At 42.5% G+C, this 13,743-nt stretch overlaps 1 long non-coding RNA gene across 1 annotated transcript; it reads right to left on the reverse strand.

The window, feature by feature from the left end:
* Positions 1-9,988: 9,988 nt before the first annotated feature.
* LOC129206212 (uncharacterized) lies at positions 9,989-12,146 on the reverse strand. Its single transcript, XR_008577054.1, has 2 exons — positions 11,909-12,146; positions 9,989-10,118 (listed from the first exon to the last, which is right to left on the reverse strand). It is a non-coding gene; the product is annotated as an uncharacterized LOC129206212 (long non-coding RNA).
* Between the last annotated feature and the right edge of the window lie 1,597 nt (positions 12,147-13,743).

Below are 13,743 nucleotides of genomic sequence, written 5' to 3' on the forward strand. Positions count from 1 at the left end.
CTGATAATTACAGAAAACTTTAGTATCACTTTCAAGCCCCGACTTGGTAGATGCCTGTAAAGAAATGCCCTAAGTACAAGCCTCAGCAGCCATCCATTCTGAGTCCAGAAGCTTTTTTGAAGTTATAGTTCATCTGGCTGAACTGGGTAGTGGTGAGCAGCAATCCCGCATGGCACTGTACCTCCTGTCTTTGCTGTCCATAACAAGATAAGACTTAATGGAGAAACTCAATTCATAGACAGGGCTGGATGGAGGATTAAGGAGAATGATGTGGAAGCTGGTGCTGACAAGCAAGATGCAGATGCAGGGAAGGTTGCTTAGGTGGCTGAGAGCATGGGATCCTTCACCTCAGTCATAACTGCTATCAGTTGCGCTTTTGAGGAGTAGCTCACAGACTGAAGACACAACTCTTAGATATTAGGGATCATAAATTATTACTCATCCCTCCAAATGGAAGAGCAAGTTTTTGGCCTGCCATCTCTCACACAGAAGCATCATACAATTAACTAAAAAAGCTCCCCAAACATCTCATTCTCCCTCATAAGAGCAGAAGAGGAACAGTAATGCCTGTATGAAAATTATACATGATGTTAGCCCAGCACATGAATGCAAAGTACTAAAATATACCTAGCAATAAGGCCATGTAAAAGCACATATGGAAGAGGATTTCCAGGCTGTACTCTGGGTCTGTTGTAAGTAAAGATGCCTTTGAGGAAAGCTGGAGGTTTTTGATGTGGTGGTTGTATCAGGATGTTCCTCAGCAGCACAGCACCAGGTGGGTGGTTTACTGTGTAGTATTTCTGTTGCTTTCTATTGTGTGAGTGGCTGCTCCTGCCCTGTCAGTGTCTGCAACTTGCCTTCCTATTTAATCTGTCCTCAGTTCATTCACCTTTCTACAATGTCAGTGTTGGCTCCTGGAAGAGATGATAACCAACAAAAGGTGGCACACGTGGTGAGCCCCAGCCACTGCAAGTCTATTACTCAGAATGAAGGATGCCCCTTGCCAGTAACACTTGGTTTAATGTCTAGTATTGGAGAGAGAGCAAAAAGGGACTATCACTAATTTTCTGCTGTGTACTTACAAATGCACAGGTGGGAAAATCCTCTTTGAATTGTCTTATATTTTACATGCTGTCAGCCAAGGGATGAGTTAATACAATTCAGCCATGCCAATATGCGCAGATTTCAAAGCTGCTTGTCTGTTGCTCCCTCCATTTCCCACCTCTTGTTGAACAGCTGGTCTCTAGAAACAGAGGAAATATTTCTGCTCGGAGATTTCAAAACCAGCTTGATCAATAAAGGACAGCAAGCACCTCACTATGTTCTCTCCCTCTCTCAGTGTTAGTGCAGCTGGAAAATTGTCTGTATGACTAGTAAATCTCAGACCTGGAATAGACATTCAGCACAGGTTCTATTTTGAACAGGAATCTATTTTTCTCTATCCCTTATTTTAAAAGCATCTGTAGTTCACAGCTACGCTCAAAACTGACAAGTCTGCGTGTCACATGGAAATGCCAACATAATATGGTGTGACATGAACAGCGCCCAAACATTTTCTTATGTCTTTTTTTTTGCTGGTGCAACAAAGGTATTTTTTAACATTTGTCTATCTCAGATGAAGATGGGGTCTTAAGGCTATATTTTCTTTATTCTGGAGAGTTACCAATTCTGCTACCTTTATACCCTCCTCTTTTTCTCCAATGACATTTGCAATTTAACACTGTTTAGATAAAAAAGCCAGAATTCACTGATTCAGAAACATCCCACACCACAATATCCAGTCTCTTTTCTACCTAGATAAAAAGTACTAGCAAAAAGTGCAACCTGCATCAGATTTAAATGGCTGATCTCAAGACAAAAGATGAATCATGGCATAATCAATCTTCAAAGGCAATTTTTATGCAAAAGCTGACAGTTTAATCCTCTGTTAATTTTGGTGTTTGGAAAGAGCCAATTTACAACTCCAGCTTGGAAGGAACTAATTGCCAAGTACAACATTCATAGAATCACGGAATGGTTTGGGTTGGAAGGGACCTTTAAAGATCATCTAGTCCAACCCCTCTGCCATGGGCAGGGACATCTTGAACTAGATCAGGTTGCTCAGAGCCTCATCCAACCTGGTGTTGAATGTCTCCAGGGAGGGGGCGTCTACCACCTCTCTGGGCAACCTATTCCAATGTTCCGTCACCCCCATCGTAAAAAATACCTTCCTTATATCTAATCTAAATCTATCCTCCTTCAGCTTAAGGCCATTACCCCTTGTCCTATCACTCCATGCCCTTGTAACCAGTCCCTCTCCAGCTTTCCTGTAGGCCCCTTTAGGCACTGGAAGGCTGCTATAAGGTCTTCCCAGAGCCGCCTTTTCTCCAGGCTGAACAACCCCAACTCTCTCAGTCTGTCTTCATAGGAGAGGTGCTCCAGCCCTCTGATCATCTTCATGACCCTCCTCTGGACTCGCTCCAACAGGTCGACGTCCTTCTTATGTTGGGGATCCCAGAGCTGGACACAGTACTCCAGGTGGGGTCTCATGAGAGTGGAGTAGAGGTGGAGAATCACCTTCCTCAACCTGCTGGTCACGCTGCTTTTGATGCAGCCCAGGACACAGTTGGCTTTCTGGGCTGCAAGCACACATTGACAGCTCATTCTATAGCATGAGGACAGAATCTCTAAGCACATGCCTTTGCCTTCTAAGATACTTTTACACTTAGAGCTAGGCCTAGGCCTAGTCCATAAAAAAACCCCTTGTTTTGGTAGTTGCTATTAGTTAATAGGAAGCAGCAGGCTTGTTGAATAAGCTAATGACTCCTGACTGTGCTTCATTACAGCCTTTAATGAAAAAATATATCTGACACTTTCTCCAATAAATAAAATAGTTGACTAGGGTAAAAACAGTCCAACTAATAAAATAACTTATAGTAAAACAGCAAATATTTTCCTCACTTTAAGAGTTTTTAAACTTCAGAATATGCATATGCTTTTTGGGGGGGGGTTTCGGGTTTTTTTTCCCCCAGCAAGCCTGGAGCAGAAAAGCAGCTTGCTGGTCTAAGTGCTAATAATGAGGAGAGGCACTCCTGAGGTTCAGGATAAAGAGGGCTACACTGCTGGTCTGGAGGTGCTTCGTTTTTCTCTCCTCAAAAAGAGGGTATGTATCTGCCTACCTGCCATCTTGGGTGTCCTACATTGCTGATCTGTCTTTTAAACCATGTGCAAAAGTCCCTCTGGTAACATCAATACAACAGGGCAGTGAATCAAATCGTGCACATCAAGGGAAAAATGTTAAATACTTCTGGCTTTAAAATAGTGGAACAGATGCTCCTTGGTTTTGACTCAAAACCATTCAAGTTTAAATACAAAAACAGCTGAGCCAAGTGGGAGTGTTTCAGGCTCAAAAAACCCACTGGAACCAATGAAGAATGGTAAGCTTGTTTTATTCTCACACCAGTGCATCAATTCTGTTTAAAGTGCTTTCCCTAAATTAACTTCTGTTCCAGGACAGTGTATGAAAAAAATAGCAATTGGAGAGGTTAAGCAAGGAGCACAATAAAAGTTGTACTTCAGCTTTAACAACCCAGTACGCTCTAGCCGCGTTTATCTGCCGTGTATAGTGCATGTTTTTTCAAACACTGCTGAGAGCTCTGGTACCTCTTTGTGAAAAGAATACTCATCTAATGTTACTTGAAGACCTTTCTTTGCCTCAACTGTATTGTAAAGTTGACATAAATCCACTGGAATGTATTTTTTTACATCTTGAAAAATATTTACTTCAAATTGCTAGTTAAAAAATTTCCCCATATGACAGCTACATGCCCTAGATGTGAACTCACTGCCCCATAGTGATTCAGGGTCATATTAGATTAGATAGTAGCTCTTGAGAGGTGGCTGCTCATGTTAGCAAAATTAGCGTATTACACGTGCACCATTAGCATAGACATTGCAGGAATTTATGATTTGAAAAATTGGATCTTTTAACCCTCTCATAATCTCTTTTTTCTCCCTCCTGATGCAATTTCTAGACTGAGTGGGAAACTGAGTTAAAGATCCCTGCTTTCTGAGGAGAGGATGCTGCTCTCTGGGATAAAAAATGCAGGATACTTGCCCAGAAAAGATTCCTTGGCAAGAGAAAAGTATTTATGCAACTGAGAGCTCTGCCTTGTTCTTTTCTTCCTTCCTTTGAGATGTGGAGATAAGAAGTAGTTTGTGCATTATCACAGATTCAAACATAGCACTTAATGCAGGATGGTGCTGTGGGCTGCCCACATTCCTGGGGACATCCAGAAGCAGTGATCAGGAATAACCAAGTGGTTACTGCCTGGCCTTTCCCATATGCCTAAAAATGAATAGAAAGTCCTAGAAAAGGCAAAATGGGCCTCAGTGTGGAAAAGGTAGAGAACCTCTAGTGACAGCCTTGTCAGCACCTTAGGGCCTCCTGCTAACACCTGAGGGTTCGACTTGGAGCCAGCTGTTATTTTTTGGGAGATGGATTGGGCAGATTTTTGTCTCAGCCCTCCCCTGCCTATAACACTCCTTTTCAAAAAAGCATATATTTGTGCTGTACCTTCCCCAAATAGCTGTTATACACTGATTCAGGACAGTCCCATTACCCATATCAATTTATTGACTGATCTCAGGGAACCTATGCCACTGACTATCCCCACAGTATTTTGAGAGACTTCCACGCATGTTCAACATTCTCCGGGTGGTTGCATGACTTTTAAAAACAGGAGTGTCTCTTTGTTTTACATTCATCTACATCTTTGTTTACAGTCTGCGCTGCTTGGAGCTAGCTGTGTTAGGAGCAGAAAGCCTGATGATTAGTTGATGCTAATTCTGGCAGATGGGACAAGCATGTAGTCATTCAGTGACACTCCGTGTTGCCCTTTACAAAGCACTCTATGATCCTTTCTGGCATAGTATGAGACACTATCAGCTACAAGGGGATGAGAAGCCAATGTGTTTGCTCCAGCTATCTTTCTAGAGAACAACAGCATTTTGGCAGAGGGATATGGCCGTGGAGACGCACACAAACAACTATTTCTTTGGAGGGTCGCTAAACTGCACTCAGACAGCTGCAAGCCCAAACCAGGGGTCAGTTTTCACAAGCTGTGGCTGAGCATTGGACTGCAGGAGAATGTCAGGGGCTGAGAGAACAAAGAATGTCAAATTGGGGACAAAGAGCTAAGAGACAGAGATAGAGAGAATGAATAATTACAGCCGCAGTTGTATAAGAGACAAGGAATATATGAAAGGAGTAGAGGCAAGGTAAGAAAGGGAAGAGTTTAGTTGACAGACACTACCTTCCTTTTCTCTCAACTGCCATACTGTCCTGTGCAAATCTCTAAGCACCCAGTAGAATATCTTCTCTGATTTCTCTTCCTCCTTACCTTGAAAATTCAGCTGTACTGTAAATAACCTGCTCCTGCTTTTAAACATAAGCACTGTTGTAAGCTATTAAAATTGTATGAGCACCTGTCCAACTCCCACTCAGTCAGTGCTCAGTCTTGGAAGAGTGTTCAGCTGTTATGGCAGGCAGACTCACGTATCAGACAGACATGCTTATGGCTTTCTGACAGTTCTGGGTTCCAGGATAACAGTGAAAGTCTTGGGTTTTGTGAGTTACTGAGGTTTAAATTTCTAAAAACAGCAATCCACAGAAGTCATGGTAACGGGACATATCTAGAGAGTACCCCATACAACAAAGTTGCATGATGGCATTCCATTCCTTATGATGTGTCACCCCGATGTCTACATCCCTTGAGTAACACTTTGTAGTTCATGGATCAGTTCTAGACCTTCAAAGTCAGGATATCTGTTTCTTCCTCAGAGTGCTGTGTATCACTATTGGTATTTTTGAGAGGGTCTAGAAAAAAATTACTTGTTGTTCACCTCCAAATATAAAGCATTCTTGTCCATCACAATTATACCAATCTCATCTGAGGACTTAAAAGGTTTAAGAAAATGGATCTTTCCTCCACTTTTCCAGCTAAACTAGCCCTTCTTTTTCTCTCCCCTATCAAACCTACTTTCTTATCTCATACCACTTTTGCTCTGTGGCTATGCTTCTGTCTGCATCCTGCAAGACCGTGCTTGCTCTTTTCTCCACAAAAGGAAATTGCCCTTCAATCTGACCTCTGTGTGGGGCTGCTCCCCACGTGTCTTTCAGCCTGCTTGACAAAATTAAATTTATCATTATCTCTTCTCACATCAGTGAATGAGTTATAGATGAATCTTTGCTCTTCCATGGAGAGGGATGGGAGTTCAAAGAGTTTTCTTTGTATGGATGGCCAGCTTATTATTTTTTGTCAATAATAGGAAAATATTCCTTTTCCTGGCTTTACAGTTTTCTAAGATTTTCTACCATCTATTAATCATAGAATCGTAGGATAGTTTGGGTTGGAAGGGACCTATAAAGATATCTAGTCCAGCCCCCCTGCCATGGGCAGGGACATCTCTCCCTAGATCAGGTTGCTCAAAGCCTGATCCAGCCTGACCTTAAAATAATATATTTCCATCTGTTCTGGAGTTTTTTAATACACCTATTATCATGGCATATTTGTTTCCCTTCTACATTCTCATCCCCTTAGAATACATTTTTTTGCCCATGGTAGGGATTTTTGTTGCTTTTTAAGTGGGTAGATGTGAAGATTGGAAAGAGTTCAGGAGAAAAAGAAGCATTCCAGTGGAGCATTTCAGCATTTCAGCTTCCTGGGAGGTTGCTGGTTATTTAAAGGCTTTTATTGAGAGGAAGATTTTGCAGCATTTTCTAATTCTGGTCAGACTCCGGATTCACCCTATTTCTTCTGAAGCTACTTGTGCAGGCAAATGGCCTCAACAAGACTGATTTGTTCTCAGCTCTCTTAAAGTGCATTCTGCATAGACTCAGAGCTGCAGAACTGCCATTGCATTTCCTAAGATGAGTTGGATATTGCTGGGGCATGAGATACTTAACTGCCATGCATATTCTAACAGGTGTTGGAAGAGGACAACGAATAAACAGACTTAAAGCAGAGCTGCCATGTATTTGTCTGCCAAAAACTGGACGGGGATCTTGTACTAGCTAGAGCCTAGATGCTGTCTTTCTGCATACATCTATGTGATTTACAACAGTGTGCAGTGAAAGCCAATAACATAACCGGGAAGGCAAGTGTGGAAGAAAGCAAAAATATTTCCCAGGATGCTAGAAATGAAAGAATGCATTGCTGAGAAACCGAGACTGCATGACAGAGCATAGGAAGGCAGTTGCCTACAGTGCCCTACAGTGCGTTTGGACAGCAAATTTGGCATTGGGGGTGCTAATCCAGGTTGACAGTAGTTGCTACTACTAAGTGTAACTTAGTAGATGAGAAGACTAACATAGGATTCTTCATGCTTTTTCCTTCAGAAGAACCCAATCTGTTGATTTGAGGATTGTAGAGCTACACTTTTTTTTTTTTTTGCCAACAGTTAGAAAAAGTGCTCCAAGGAACAAATAACCCATTCTTCCCTGGTGGTCACTGTGTCTCCCTTCTAGAATGATAGCCAGGTGATCTTGAGGACTTGGGGAATGTCATCTGTTAATGAGTGTGTGTTAGAACTTGATCCCTGCCTAGGTCTAGTTCTAGACCTCCTGAGGATGGGAGTCTGTCCCAGCTCTGATCACTGATTCTTGACTCAGTCGGTTATGCTGTAACTAGCCTTGCTTTTAGCAGTGACAGTTCTGGTCTGTTTTCCAGCATCTCAGCCAAGACTGTGACCACTATACTGATACTTAAGGAATATTAATTGCTTATTGGTCACTTGCCACTGTCTAAAAACATCCCTGGATCACAAATGAAGAATTCATTAACAAGACATTTTGAAGGCAGACATAAGTTAAGCTCTTAGCTGGAAACTGTGCAGTCACAGTTAGTGCAACATCAGGATAGTACTGCACTAACCAGCTTGCAATTTGTAGCACTGTGATTGTAGAAAGGGGAAACAAATTGTACAAGGAGAAGCCATATTTGTCAGCTTGCAAATATCTTGTGAACATGAACTCAGGCTAAAGATGCTGTTTTCAAACATGGAAGTATGAAGGCACATCCATCTTTAAGCCATTAAATCATAGGGATCTTAATGTCAGAATTATTATAAATGAGATCTAAGTATTGTTGTCATAAAAGTCATCCTGGATCAATCTCAGGTGACTAGTTGCGAAGGAGCTGATTCCTAGAGCAGGGAGTGGGTCTGGAGACCCTGACTGTGGGTCTTCTGGATTCTGAAGTTGGAAAGTCCTTATGCAGACTTTGGATAATAAACATCTTTGGGGGGGAAAAAAGGGTCACTGATAAGTTTCCAATTTTAGCAATCTCATTTGCTTTAGTTTCCTCAGTTGCTGTTTTTAAAGGCACCCTTTACAAGGAAACTGGCTAATGGTGCGCTGCTTCTCCACTAAGAGATCTTCTCTTCACCTGTCTAGGCCACCCATGTTAGAAGAGGCCCCTGGACTCTGAAGTCCGGTTCTGGAATGGGAAGCTTGAAGGATAGCAGTTTGTCCCTCTCCAGTTCAAAGCCCATTCATGCATATTTGTATAGTTATTGCAAAGTACTCAAGACATCCCTGTGGACTTAGCAAACTAGTTAAAGTTGCAACTATTAGGTAGCTGGAAATAGCTCAAGCACAGCTTGGAACACAGCCTATTTTCCCAAAGATGTGTGTGCAGGAGGTTGGATAGGGATGGTGCAAGCCAAGGATAGCTCAGCTAATGCTAACCCTTCCTGAATATTGCCATGGGATTTTTAAATGCTTCTCAACTCCCAAAGAGACGCTGAAAGATTTGACCTCAGCTTAGCATCTCATCCAAAAAGTAGTAAGTAGTTCTGACAGTGCAGGTCTCCCTGAGTGCTGTGTGGAAAATTCAGACTTGGACATGAGCCCAGCCTTAGTCTTGCACTGAAACTCAAGACTTTTGGAGCCTAGAATGATTTCAGATGAGCCATACTCTGACAGATAGGGACTGCAAGAATCAGTTACTGACAAGGAAATTATTCCTAAAATTACTGAGGGGGAAAATGGAAGGAGGATTAATTTCAATTATTTGCTGCTACCAAGATATGCAATACCTGTTCAGGGAACAAAGGAAGGCTTCATTTCTTAATCTGGTCACTCTGACACTTCCCAAGAGCTTTAAATTGGAAGGAAAAGAATAAGAGGCTTGCACTGTGAATAGCTCATATATCAGAGTGTGGAACAATGCGATCAGCTTTAGGTAGTTTGACATTATTATTCATCACATCTGCCCAAAAGCCTCAATCAACACTCCAGCCTGGTGGTGCTGTGCCAACAAGTGCAAACACAGCCCCTGCCCTCCAGCGTTTGCAGCCTGGGATTGGAGCGGGATGACAAGGGGGGGAATCAGTGAGAGGTGTGAGGCAGTGAGATATTGGTATAACGAGCACATTTGCATACCATCAGCAGTCACAGCCAGCTCCCTCCCCAGGCTCTGCCAGGCAGCAGTGCTTTGTAGGATTCTGGGCAGAGGTAAAGCTTAAAAGAGGATTTGATGGAAGACAAGATGGTACCTTGTGGGGAGATTTTTACCATGATTTAGAGGGCAGGCTGTGAGAAGGCATAAAAGTGTCTGCAGGAGAAATGACAGAATCTGTTATCTTTAGTGAGAGAAGAAAGTTTTTTGCTGTGACCGACTATTAGATTTAAGAGCCAAGGAGAGACCAAGCAGTGAAGAGGCTTTGAGGTAAAGGCTTGAGCTTTTCTCCCAATCCCACAGAAATATTTATAGTATCAAAACATGTGCTATCAAGATGAAAAATTGAAATCTCAGCAACACTGCTTTGATGCTTTTTAGCTGGTGGGGATCTTGGAAAAAAAATCCATCGTGTTTGACTTCATTATAAAAAGAAACTATAAATTCTCTCTGCTTACCTCATGAATGATCCCCCAGGGCAGCTGGGGAGTCAGGACGTTCTAGCTTTCACTTAAATGTCACTTTTCATGCTCAGCCTGAGGTGCCGCATGACCACGATTGCACCTTTGGGCACACCAGTGAAATTGCTGTTGAGGCCTGTTTTGCAGGTGCTGTATAGTCCTGGTTCTGGTCTGTACTTCCAGTTCTGGGGTGCCCTTGGGCTAGCATCTGTACCACCTATGCACAAAGCATGAGGGAAATAAGAGAAGGAAAGATTTTATTGGGGTTGTAATGGTCTGGTGGGGACGTGTCCCAATACCCTTAACATAAGAGCTGCTCCTGCTCTGCAATTCCATCAACTAAGCATGAAATGTATTTTTATTCTGTTAAGCTTAGGTTTAAAAAGGAAATAATGTTGAAGCAGAAAGCCAGAAATTATCAATTTGAAAATTATCAGAATAATTTTTTTCAAAACATTTTTCAAATAAAAATATCCTAAAATGGGATCTCTACCTCCTGTGTGGAAAATCTCCTCCTTGGTGAACTGATATTTTCTAGTTGAGAAAATAGTAGCTTCAGTGAAGAGAAAAGCTGGTGCTTAACACAGTACAGAGTGGGGAGAAGTGAATAAAGAGGAAATGTGGTTAAAATGCTAAAAAGGAACTTGTTTCTTGCAGGACAAGTAGATATAGGACAAGGCTAAAGAAGAGAGGTCACAGTAGCTGGTATGAGATGCTTAGAGCAAGGAATTTGGCAGCTGAGAATGGCAGAAACAGATTTTTAAAACTTTATTTAATGGAGTTAGAAGCCCATTGCATGGGTCTAGAAGAATGAATCAGTGATAACACCCAAGCTACCAGGGCTGGCTGCTTGTTGTTACGTTGTGATAGAGAAAGAACAGGATTCAGGAGAACAGGGTAAGATTTACTGGGAATGGTCAAGAGCACAGGTTAGATAGATATGTGTATATGTATGTATATGTGAATATCTATGTTAGTTACTAGGAAGAGAGGCCAAGGTGTGAGATTAGATTGCTGAGAAAGATCATTAATAAAGTTCTGCATTTGTAATTTGTGTATAAGCAGATACTTAATCAGACCAAATCTTGTATGATTATCTCTGCAAGAACAATGCTAAATCTTATTTGCCCAAAAGAGCAGTTTCTAAAAATTATTTTCCCCTTCTTTCTGTTTTTGTGATGCATAAGGATGGCAGTACTATAATTAATCCGCTCTTGACTCTGCTCATGGATGCTGCAACTTCATACAGCATCATAGTTACACACTGCACAACCTGAAATTTTAGCATCTTACTGAAAAACTTGAATTAATGGAGGCAAACCATTCCCCTAGGGCTGTACAGGAGAGACAGGGTATACGGCATGTTGAAAAGAAAAATGTTAGCCAGCAATTTAGTCATAATTCTGAGAAGGAGTTTCTGCTCATGAAAAAGAAAAAGGTTGTGTGCCTGACCTTCCTGGACGCTGAGTGCCCCAGCTTTCACCATGAAAGCATTTACTATTGAGTCCCTATTGAACCGGCTAAAGCAAACACAGAGCACGGTCCCTTTGAAGTTCTGTCATGCTTCTCAGTGCTGTGCCTGCCCTCAGCTGTGCTCATTCTCTCTGGAACAAGAACTGCTAATTTGTGATGGGAAATTTGTTTTGGGGGGGAGAAGTGACCCCTGAACTTAGCTTTGCTTTGACAAAAGCACTTTTATCATCTGTGCTCCATTATGGTACCGCATTCAGCAGAAGCGCCATCAGTGTTGGTCTGGAGTACAGGCATTGAAAAGGGACCAGAGGCACAGGCTGGAAAAGGGGAGTGAGGTTTACCCTGAGTTTAGACTCAAGTTCCCACTCAGAGTTTAAATACCTGCACTCCTACAGCTGTTCCTGGCAGCCCTGAGACTGGGACCACAGAAACATCCAGGAAAGCAGACATGAGTGGTTATGAGCCCAGTAACTCAGAACCATTCAGATGGCAGACTGTGCACCGAACCATTCCTGGCCTTCACCAAAGTCTCACCTGTGACGTGTCCTGCAGTTTCTGAGTGCGATCCCGTGGTTTCTCCTGGTTTCCCATAAAGGAGGTGTAATTTGTCATGGTTATTTTCAGGCACGTAGGGAAGCAAGTTGCTTGAATCAGGCACTACATCCAGCTGAGAAGACTTTGGGAAAACCATTCAGTGGACTTCAAGAGAGATTAATCAAATGGCCCAGCTTTAAAACCCTTACCCGGAGCAGGTAAGTCACTGCTGGAACTCGCATGTTAAAGCAGAAACATCCTTCCCCAGACCCGGGAGGCACTGCCTGTTCCTCTTTAAATCTGTGCTGTGTGCTGCAGTGCTCTGCATTGTTGCCATGGCAGAAATCTCCCCATAGTAATAACCTCTTTCAGAGAAGGTTAAAAAGAGACAGTGCACATGCTCAGAAATGCTGCACTTGTTCTGTTAGCAGTTTGCAGCGGCCATTTCAAAGAGACCATCACAAAGACGAGAGAGAGATCAGGTACTGATATTTTTTTCCTTTGTTAGAGGGGGTGACTTTTCTCTTTCACAGAAGTCCATGCACAGACCTGCCTCTGATCCCAGTTGCATTGCAGTGAGACCACCCTGAAGCCTGTTGTGATTATTCCTCGAGATAGCAAATTCCCACGGAATAGCTAAGAGGCAGTAGTTAGATGTGGTCTAAGGTGATTACTGCACTCGGGGAGCAATTATTTTGCAGCAGGGCTCACGTACAAAGCTGGGGTGGGTGATGTGTAAGGTACCCTGAAAAAGTTTCACAGCGTATCCGCTGTGTTTTGTTGAACCTTTCTGGCACTCATAGTCAACTATGAAAATAGCCTCTGCACCTCCTGACCAGGAGGCTTCTGCATTGGTCACTTTCAAAGGAAGCTGGTATTATCCTAATTTACTGTTACTTGGAGACACCCTGCTGTATCCTGTTGCGAAGCCTGGTGTCTTTGATTGTACTGCTTTGATTGCAGATCACCATTAATTAAAACAGAAAAACCAAACCGCTTGTTATGATTTTAATCCCTTTATTTTAAGGATTGTAGAAATAAAGGATCACATCAGATCACTCCTAAATAGTGGGATGGATAGGAAACCCAGTCCTGGGGTTATAGAAATTACATTACCAGATCTATTTTTTGGTGTGGGCCAAAATATATCTGTGAGTCTATGTGTACCTGTGTGTCTCTTGGTGCTGAACCATCCCCTACTCTTATGTTTAGGCTGAGGTGCACAAGCAGGGAATGTGTATAATGCTGCTCCTTTCCTGGATGAATTGCTGGTTTGCATGTGCGGCAAGTGTTCATGCAGAATTTGCAGCTTCAGATTAGCTGTGTCTGAAACAGCGGATTGCATTTATCAAAGAGCAAGCTTGTTCTGTTCTGTGTTTGTGGCAAGATGGGGAAAACCTTTTCCTTTCCTGCCTCCCTGTATTGCCCTTCCAAATGTGAAATACAAGCTGTTTTGGGGACTGCTGTACTCTTGCATTCAGCACACGCAAATTTGATGTTCTTACGCAACATCTTTTGCACCGACTTAAAAAATTGGGGAGAGACAGAATGTTGTCCTGCTTTCCTGGGTTTAGCTAAAGAGAATTTTCATGTGGATTTTATTGTGTTGCTACAACTTAACCTTATTTGATTCTTTCTTTCTTCCATTTGAACATACAGGAAGGGAAGGTAAACTTGACTGAACTAAGGACCACTCTAGCAGTTTGCCAGGATCCTTGAGGCTTGGTTTGAAATCTCTAACAGACAGTGGCAGCTTGAGCCAGTCCAAGTTTCCTGTGTTCTCTCTTGATCTAAACAGTTTACCTGTTGGGTGAAGAAAATGCTTCAGTTGAAGC

This window comes from Grus americana, chromosome 4, assembly GCF_028858705.1.
Source record: "Grus americana isolate bGruAme1 chromosome 4, bGruAme1.mat, whole genome shotgun sequence".
NCBI classification, from domain to species: domain Eukaryota; kingdom Metazoa; phylum Chordata; class Aves; order Gruiformes; family Gruidae; genus Grus; species Grus americana.